Genomic DNA, 9677 nt, shown 5'->3' on the forward strand with positions numbered 1-9677 from the left:
ATGCACATCCGGCTTATAGTCCTCTGCTTTATATAAATATATTCCTTATTCCTCTTTGGTTGTCAATGGACTTCAAATGGTATTTTTCTCTAAGAATGCAATGGAAAATAAGTCACCAAGGATGAAAATAAGCAAGTGTGGGTGGCGAGCGGTGTGTAAAGAAGATGTTGAAGCATGGCGAAGAACAGGGGACGAAGGTTGTAGTATCATCAATAACTACGTGAAGATTGATCCAGACATCAACAGTGGAGGTTATAGTCCCCGGCCGAGACCTGATGATTGTATTGTAGAAGTGGATGGCGCCTATTCTCATTCAGATGACAAAGCAGCTTGTGGAGGCGTTCTTAAAGATGGCAACAATTGTATGAAGGAGGCTTTTCTTCTGAAATTAAGTGGCGGAGATACCCTCACAGCCAAACTATGGGGTTGCTTGATGGGTCTCAAAAGAGCTTGGGACGCTGGTATTGGAGATGTTATCTTGAGAAGCGACTCCGCTGAGGCTGTTCGATTGATCGAATTTGAAGTCCCTGAGACGCACAAGGATATTGCTCTCATCATGGAAATCAAAGGGATGCTAGAGTGGGATTGGTTTGTGGATATCCAGGTCTTTCACAGGGACGGCAATGGCATTGCTTATTTACTTGCTAAAAGAGCACTTAATGGGGCAATGGGTCTGCAAATCCTGGGCCCTGAGACAATGATGGAAATATTGCAGGCTACTGATGTTACACGAACCGACGTTGAGAAATACGGAGGTTATACTCAATGCTCCAGACATCATGATCAGTCCGTTGTTGAAGAAGATGAGTCTATCCTTCCAAGGTACGTAGATCAAGCCTTCTGGTTTTAGATTAAAATTTATATTTTATATTTAAAATATAATCTATGAAGAAGGTTTTTACGTCATTTGTATGTATTAAAGACTATAGAAAAGGATTCAGGAGGAAGTGTTAATATATATACGAACCAATGGCCGTAGGTCAACTATCTATTATGCATATTCACTGTTCTTGTTTTGTTGTAAGCAAGTGCGAATGGCCTGTGTTGTGTAGAAATGTTCAAAGATGGCAAAAATCCTGTAATGGCCTTAAAAGTAATGTAAAATACTGCCTCTGGTTCTTAGTATAAAAGTTAGAATTTGGTTCTAAATGTAAGATCTCAATTACTTTATCTCTCAAACTTATTATTTTTGTTCTAAAAGATCCTTATTGATCATAAGGCGTCGTTTCTATCAAATGATAGTTGCAGTGAACATGATTAAAAAAAATAATTTAGGAAAGTCAGCACATATTTCTTACAATTAACCAACTTAATTAATTTTTCTCGGCTTGTTACGCTAAAGGGAGTGGAGAAAAAGAGAGAAGGAACCTATGGAGAATTAGAAAAAGGGGATCTCAGCCGCAGTTCCTGTCAACCTCCATCCTCCTTATATTCACTGCCGCGGTGGTTGCGCCGTTCTCCTTCCGCCGTCGGCCTCTTCTTTGCTTACTATTCTTGAGAAATCATCGTCATTTTTCTCCTCCTGCCATTGCCGTCCGTCACCTTGATGGTGTGAGGTGAGCAGTTCGCCTCTTGTTTCTTCTTTCCTTGCTGCTTCTTAGTGATTCGTTTGAATTTGGCATTGCTCTGTGCGCTTTCCTCTGTTCCGCCGCATCTCTGTTTTGTTCGTAGGTGAGCCCTCTTTTTCTTCTTCTTTAATTGTTTCTGTAAGTATTGATGTTTGAAATATGATAAATGAATTGGATTTGGCTGTCCGAAGATGGAAGGCAAAACTTTTTCTCCATTTAATACATTTTTTCCATTTTGCCTTTAATGAATTTATTCTCCTCCTTTGTCACTCCCTCTTATGATATTTTTTCATATATTCTCTTTCATTTTTTTTCTTCTTTATTATAAGAGCAAACAAAAATATATTTTTTAGCTATTTGTTACTTTTAATTAATTTTTTGATACATGAAAATTAATTATTTAAATGTTATAATAAGAACACAAGGGAGTACTGATTAAAACAGGGAAGAATTTCTTCCGGTAAGAATTTATTGTTGCATAGCGTGTGAATGTGACCCTCCTACAAATGCTGTGTTAAGAATCCCTTGTCTTTTTTATTTTCCTTTTAGGGAGAATTATTATGAGTCTCAAGCAAAGAATATAATCACTAAAAAGTCTCAGTGACAACATAAGCAGCCTTGTAATGACAAGCTCTAAGATAGTAAATGACTACTATTCACTTGTCATTAGGATTTACTGGTAATTATTTTCTTTCTTTGAGATCTTATTGTAATTCTCCCTTCATTTTGATTTTACAATTTTCTTTCAAAGAAAAATGCATCCTATACACTAGTGACATTTATATCTTCTTCAATCATAAGCTAAGTGGTACTGTTGATAAAAATTTTGATGAGTTTAAGAAACTCAAGAAAATAGTACGAGATGATCAAGGTCTTAATTACTATTTTCCCCTAGTCCAATCATGATTCGATTGCAAAACATTACTGTGTATCAAGGGAAATAATCCATCAATGAATTTTACATTCCTTCAATATGGATGCTTAAATCTCTCAAGTTCACAGAATATAGGGTTCGTTTGGATCAGCGATTGGAAAAGCAGCTTATAGAAAAAGTAGCTTATGGAAAAGTGAAGTTGGTAAAAGTTAAATTGGATAAGCTGAATTGTGTTTGGATTGGAGTTCAGACAAGCAGTTTACAAAAATGAGATTGGAAAAAGCTTGTTTGGATTATAGTTGAGTAAAAGTAATTTTAGTTGAAAAGTTACCAAAATGGGCATGAGTTTTAATAAATAATGAAACATGATAAAAAATTGATTTAAGACAATACAATAAAATTAAAATAAAATAATATGAAGAAATAAATTTAATGAGTGGATTAAATTATAAAATTTTTAAAAAATCAAAAAATATTTGAAATATAAAGTGAAACATGTAAAAAAAAAGAATTGAGATAATATAATGAAGAGGTGAAATTTAGAGTGAATTAAAATTGAAAAATTTAGAGAAATCATAAAAAATATTAGGCAAATAAAAGCAAAACATAATTTGAACGGATAAAACTGTTTTGAACTCCAATTAGTAGTATTGCGACAAAGTGAAATGAAATAATAATATTACATAATTAATTAATTGATAAGCTATGGATAATTTGGTCTCTGATTGCATCACGGACGCGATTCATATGAGATGAAGACTGTGAATTGACATTTGAAGGTGATGGTTGACTAGCTTCAGTCTGATCATGTTCGCCAATTACATTACCATCTTCAGCTTGTTGAAAATAGAAGTCAGAGCTTGAATGTCTCCTTATAAGGTTATGAATGGCCATTGTTGCACAAACCAAGTACACTTGTGTTTGGAAGTCGTAACTGCGCATATTTCGTAGGATTTGAAATCTATTCTTCCAGACACCGAATGTTCTTTCTATTGTGCACCTTAAACTGGAATGATAATAATTGAAGGCTTCGTTACTATTTCGGAATCCTACTTGTCGTCGGAAGTCCGGAAGGTGGTAGCGCTCAGATCTGTATGGACCTAGATATCCATTTGGTGTTGGATATCCCGCATCAACCAAGTAATATTTCCCTAAAGATTCATGAAACAATTTCAGACGTTATGAAATGAATGAAAATATAAAATAATTAAAAACGTGCATGATTGGAACATATAAACATATACCTGGAGGTGGATGAGGGAAATTTAGAGATGAATTTGTAATAGCGCTGTCAAATATACGAGCATCATGTGCAGATCCCTCCCATCCTGCCAAGACAAAAGTGAAACACATATCCCAATCACATACAGCCATGACATTTTGTGATGGATTTCCCTTTCTGCCAATAAATCTATCTCGTTTTGCAGCGGGGACAACACACGGTATGTGAGTACCATCAATTGCTCCGATTGCGTCCTTAAAAAATGGATAATAACGTGGATCATTCTCAATTTTTCTATGAGTTCCACGAAATGTAGGATCTACAGGTCGAATAAGTTCACTTGATAGGCTAAGGCAAGCTTGTAGTACATTGTGAAAGTGCCTACTTACAGTTTCCCCTGAACGTTGAAATCGTTCCTGGATCATCCTATTACATTGTCCATGTGCAATCGTATTTAAAAACATCGCGACCACTTCTTCAATTCCTATGTACCTAGACTTTCGCAAACCATGTTCCTCCAATTTAGTACATAAGAGGTGGAAAACATGTTTATCCACTCTAAACATTTCAGGACATCGATCATCATGCCCATTCATAATGTCTTGTACCCATAAATTTCCTGTTTGCTCACTAGTTCTACAGGGTTGTTTAAACATATACATTTCACAGTAATGACCAACCAATGCACCTACTGCTTCATATTGTGTTAATTCCTCATTAATCATGGATAACCGTCTTGAATGGTCATCTTCATTCCACTATGAATCATCATTCCAATCCCTCAAAGTATCTTCATTCCACGGTGAATCTTCATTCCACTGTGAGTCATCATTCCAATTAGCCATTTCTGGAGTTAACCCTGTAACTATAATAACAACAAAGTGTAAGCATTATAAGGACTACACTAAACCCCATGTAAATAATTTTCACACTGCAAACAGAAAAACCAAACACATAGATGACAATTAGAAATTAGCATAAATATATTACATAGTCATTACTAAAGTTCCTACAACAAGTCACATCAGTTCAGGTTCAAACAGCAAACATTTCAAGTTAACAAGTGCAACAACTAAATCCTATTCTAGAGGTGCCTACTTCCATGTGTCTGGATCTTGTGCTGCCGGTATTAACCACGCCAACAACTTCCTTCTATCATGCATAAACCCCAAATAGGCTCGCCTAGCCCACCTCAACCGCGTAAGCATCTTGGCACATGCATAATATAGTTGATTGTCATCATTAAGCTCCTCAACGGTAGTTAGGTGTGCTAAAACCTTGTCAACTACTTGGGGATCTTCAACCAGTGCTGCTGCTCGCTTGTCAGAAGCAGCTGCTATAACACTAAGACTATCAGAAATTTTAGTAGACGCGCAACTTTTTTCTTCTTCTTTACATAAGACGTCTCACCCCTCTTCCTCTTTCCATAGCTTCCTGAGCCACTTGGTCCAGTACTCGCAGGGGTGTTTAAGTTGCAACCGGCAAAGTCATCGGTGAATCCTGCATTGGCTGTTGGGTCAACTCCAAAATTTTCATCTTTACTGTCCCCTGACCCTTCCTGTTGGTCCAGGCCAACTCTATAAACATCCTCCTCCTCTTCTGTACCAGCCTGTGTCACAGGTGTCGACTGGGGCTGTGAGGCTGATGGTGCATACATATACTCTCCGAAGCCACAACATCTTTGAATATTTTCTGCAGCTCTGATGCAAACATCAACCCCTGATATCTAAATTTCTTGAAATTAGGGTCAACCTACATTACATTAACATAATTAGGCAAAATCAAACAAAGTCGTAACGGATATTCAAAATTAAAACTCAACCAACGGAAATAATTACCAGTAATTTTCGTTGCCACCACTCATCGGAGGCCAAAATCCTATTTGTGGCCATCATAACCAATCCCAGTCTCTCCAGACATCAGTTTATCCCACAATTTCCAATCTTTTCGCAATATATCAAATCTATTCTTCAATTGCCTTCTGTCATACATTCTCCCGCTCCTTTCTTGAAAGTTCTTTTCAATTTTTCCCCAACCAGGCCTTATAAATGATGTTCCTTGTCGTTCCTTGTGCACTATTTGCTCGGCACAAACATCGATTAGAATCTTTGTCGTGTAAGGATCCCATGTCGCTTTTCCCTTATCATTGTCCATTTTTTTATCCTTTTGATGGAAACAAAACTAACTAAATCAACCAAAACCCTAAATATGTAATAATGAAAGCCACATTATGTAATCACCAAACAAACATATATACTATTTTCTTAATATTATTGTAAATGCATTTGTTATCAAAACTCCAATTATTATTATGAAGTCGTCAAATATTAATTAACACATCATAATTGCAAAAACTGTTTTGCTTTCTTATTCAAAAACTCAATTAATCAATTGTTTTTCTTATTGTTTGAAAATAAATTGTTCATCTTTCAATTAGAACTGCCATATTTTAACAGAAACTTAATTAATAATGACTTATTTAATAGAAATTTAATTAGGGAAGACAATTCAGTAGCTAATTACGTTATTAAAAACCAACATTATAAGGACTAAAAAATTGTTATCAAATTACTTTCTTCAATCTATTTCACATAAAACCACTGAATGATCAGTGTAACACTCGCATATACACTTCAATCTATTTCACATAAAAAATTGTTTTTTTGTACATTTTTCTTTCAAAATTCCAGGAACGGAATGATCAGTGTAATATACACATATACATAAGCTCATACGCACTTATACAATATCTAGAATGATCATCACGTTTTCACCAAAAAAAAAAAGAATGATCATCACGTATACAAGCTCTATGTTCTGCTCCCCGTTAATTCACCTAAAACCACCAGCAAGCACAGCCACGTGATGTCAGAAAACCAGAAGGCAAACAATAAAACCACCGGCCAGTAGGAACAGAGGACCACAAAAACCACCGGCGAACAGAGGCTGGCGACCATGAAAATAAAAACAACTACTGGCCAGAAACAGAGCACCGCAACAAACCAGACAGAAAAAATAATAAACCGAATAGCGGCGATGGAGAACTCTTGACTTCCACCGGCGACAACAAATCCAAGCAAGAATCAAACCAGAAAAGAAAGAAAAAATTTTACTCACCGAATGTTACAGATCAACCGAATCGAAGGCAGCCAGAGATAGATCCCACCGTGTATCAGACTCGCAAGACAAGATCCACGCACAGCTCGAAACCACAGGCAGACAACGGCAACCTCGGTTGCAGACGGCGGGACCAGCTCGGACTTGCAAGGAAGAAGCACCTCTAGCTGACCACGGACACCGAACACCCATGACTCGAAGTGCACGACGATGACAACGCCATAGCTCACGGCGACCAGAGAGGGACCTTCAGCGGGGCGACCTTCAGCTCACGGCGTGCAACTCCTCAGTGAAAAAGACACGAGTTGTGAGAGGAAAAGGAAAATGGGAGAGGAAAAAAGGAACTGAGCATCTGACATGTAGGAACGGGCAAGAGAGAATCTTTTTTTTTTTTTTCCGCCAAAAGCTCTTCTGGGCTAAGCATAAGCTCCTTCCTCTAGCTTATGATTCTTGGGCGTTCCATCAGGCTTTTTTTCCATAAGCCCAATTGATTTTAAGTGAAACCAAACAGGTCCATGTTGCAACCTAGCTTATTTTAAAATTTAAGCTGACTTTAAACTCATTTTAAGTGAATCCAAACAGGCACATAATCATTTTGCAAAGTCAAAGCAAGAAGTAGAGTTTCAAAAGTCTTATTATTTTGCACAAAATGTTTCTAATAAATTTGTGATTATTAGGCTGATTAAGTAAAAAAATAACTTAGGATAGAAAGTATGCCTGCCCAGCTGCTATACATAACTCCATGCACAAGTTGACCCTGTAGATGACTAATTTCTGCATGACTTCTTTTAATTCTGAGTAGAGAGGTTTCAAATAGTAAAAGTATAATATCTTTTGTACTTGAATTAGAATTGTGATCACTTTCACAATAAATGAAGGGTAAATGACTCAAAATTTAAAGTTTTAAATATAATTTCCACAGCACAAAGGCTAGATATTATTAAAGGTTCAATGATTTTAGCTTGAAGCATATCTTTAATAATGATTGACGTGGTGCTTTGTCTTCAAAACCGCAGCTATAGATATGCCGCTGCCACATATCCTCCATCTCATCATGATATATACACATACCTGTATAAAACGCTCCCATAGTTTTAAAAAAAAAATAAAAGGATTAATTATGCTTTAAACAACACAGTGAGTAAGAAACAAGGACACAGACATAAAAGGCAATATTGCTTCATACATCAAGCCCAATACCATTGCAGAAAACAACCTGATGAACAACAAACACCCAATAAACAACAGAGTAAAAGTGTGAAAAAAAAAATACTTCATCCATTTAATCTGATATAGGTTCTAAGCTAAATCAGGCTCTTGCATGCGAACCTGTTCAATATCTAAAACACAAAGGAAAACTAACTATAATCATATATCCCAATAAGGTAGTATTAAAATTTTTCTAACCCTAGAGTCCGTATGTACACTGTTTAGCCTGTTAAAGCCCTCAAATCGAGACTTCAAAATACACTGTATTTTTTAAGTCCCATGTTAAAATTTGTAACAGCTGATCATAAGATCACAAGTATCAACTTAACTCTGATTATCATCAAACAAGATTTTCATAACTTCCATGTCTGTATTGATTCATGTTTGAGACTTGAAAAGAATCTCCTTTATTGGTTTTCATAATTCCACCAAAATCACCTTTACTTTCGATGCCATTGGATGCTGGCCTCAACAAATTTTCTACTTCCTATTAAAAAAAAAAAATCAAATGTTAAAATGTGCTGAGATGTTGCTGTTTAATTATGTTCCTCGAGAATAAATAAGTTTGCAGAGTGTCAGAGAGCAGCGCGGTTTATGAACACGTTAAGAATAGGCTTGAGCTGACTCCAAAAGCTTCATCGTCAAAACTATACAAATTTGTGCCCAACAGCTTCATGGCTACCGTTCTATTATTCTGTTTTAATATGTTCTATGAAATGGATTTAGCTCTTAAAGCATTAATTTTGTGATCATGCTTTCTTTGAATGCAAAACTTTTGCTTGAACTATGAATAGACCGTAAGGAATATAGACAAATAGTTATCAATTCGGTCAACCTGGAATGTATTTTCTTCCTTGCCAATTCTTTTAGATCTCTATTTACTATCTTTGACATGCATTTTTAATTTATTAGTAAAATACTACAAACGGTAAAAAAAAAATTACCAAAATACTACATGTTAAAAAGAATTTACCCAAATACTATATTACAAATAATTCACACAAAGAATTTGTGAAGCACTCGTTGAACAACTTTCACCTCTGACGTTTTTTTTTTTTTGTAAAAAGACAAAAAGAATGAAATCGTTCAGGCACTAGACCCATTTCTTCTTTTTCCTTCAGTGAAAACTACAATTAAAGACCTCATTCCACTTCTAAGCCATTTTACTCTTTCCTTTTGACTGCGGCCCCGTAGACATTGAATTCTCTCAGCATCCTCTCTCACCTTTTCTTCCCCGTTCCTTCCAAACCCCCCCCCAAAAAAAAAACCTCTACATTTTAATAATAAATAGTTTGGATTTAATATTTTATAAAATTATTATTAAAATATTTTATAAACTAATTTTTTTGGACTATAGGTATAAATTGCCCAAAATAAATCGTAATAGTTTAAATTTATTTATTTACATTTTAATAATATTATATAAAATATTATATCTGAACCATTTATTTTTCATTTAATGGTGAAGAAGAGATTCTTAGAGTATCCAAATCCATAACTCTATTCCTTCAATATCCACTCCATTCATTTTTCCCTCTAAATTTAATTAAGGGGATAAAAAATATTCATTTTGAAAAATCAACTTATATACCTATTAATTTATGGGGAACAAATAGAACAAAGAAAAAAATGGAAGGAGTAGATATTCAAAATCCTTTCTCCATCCTTAGATGGAAAATGTATAGTT

Source organism: Neltuma alba, unplaced genomic scaffold (assembly GCF_004799145.2).
Source record: "Neltuma alba isolate B1F8T4 unplaced genomic scaffold, ASM479914v2 tig00005029_pilon, whole genome shotgun sequence".
In the NCBI taxonomy this organism is placed as follows: Eukaryota; Viridiplantae; Streptophyta; class Magnoliopsida; order Fabales; family Fabaceae; genus Neltuma; species Neltuma alba.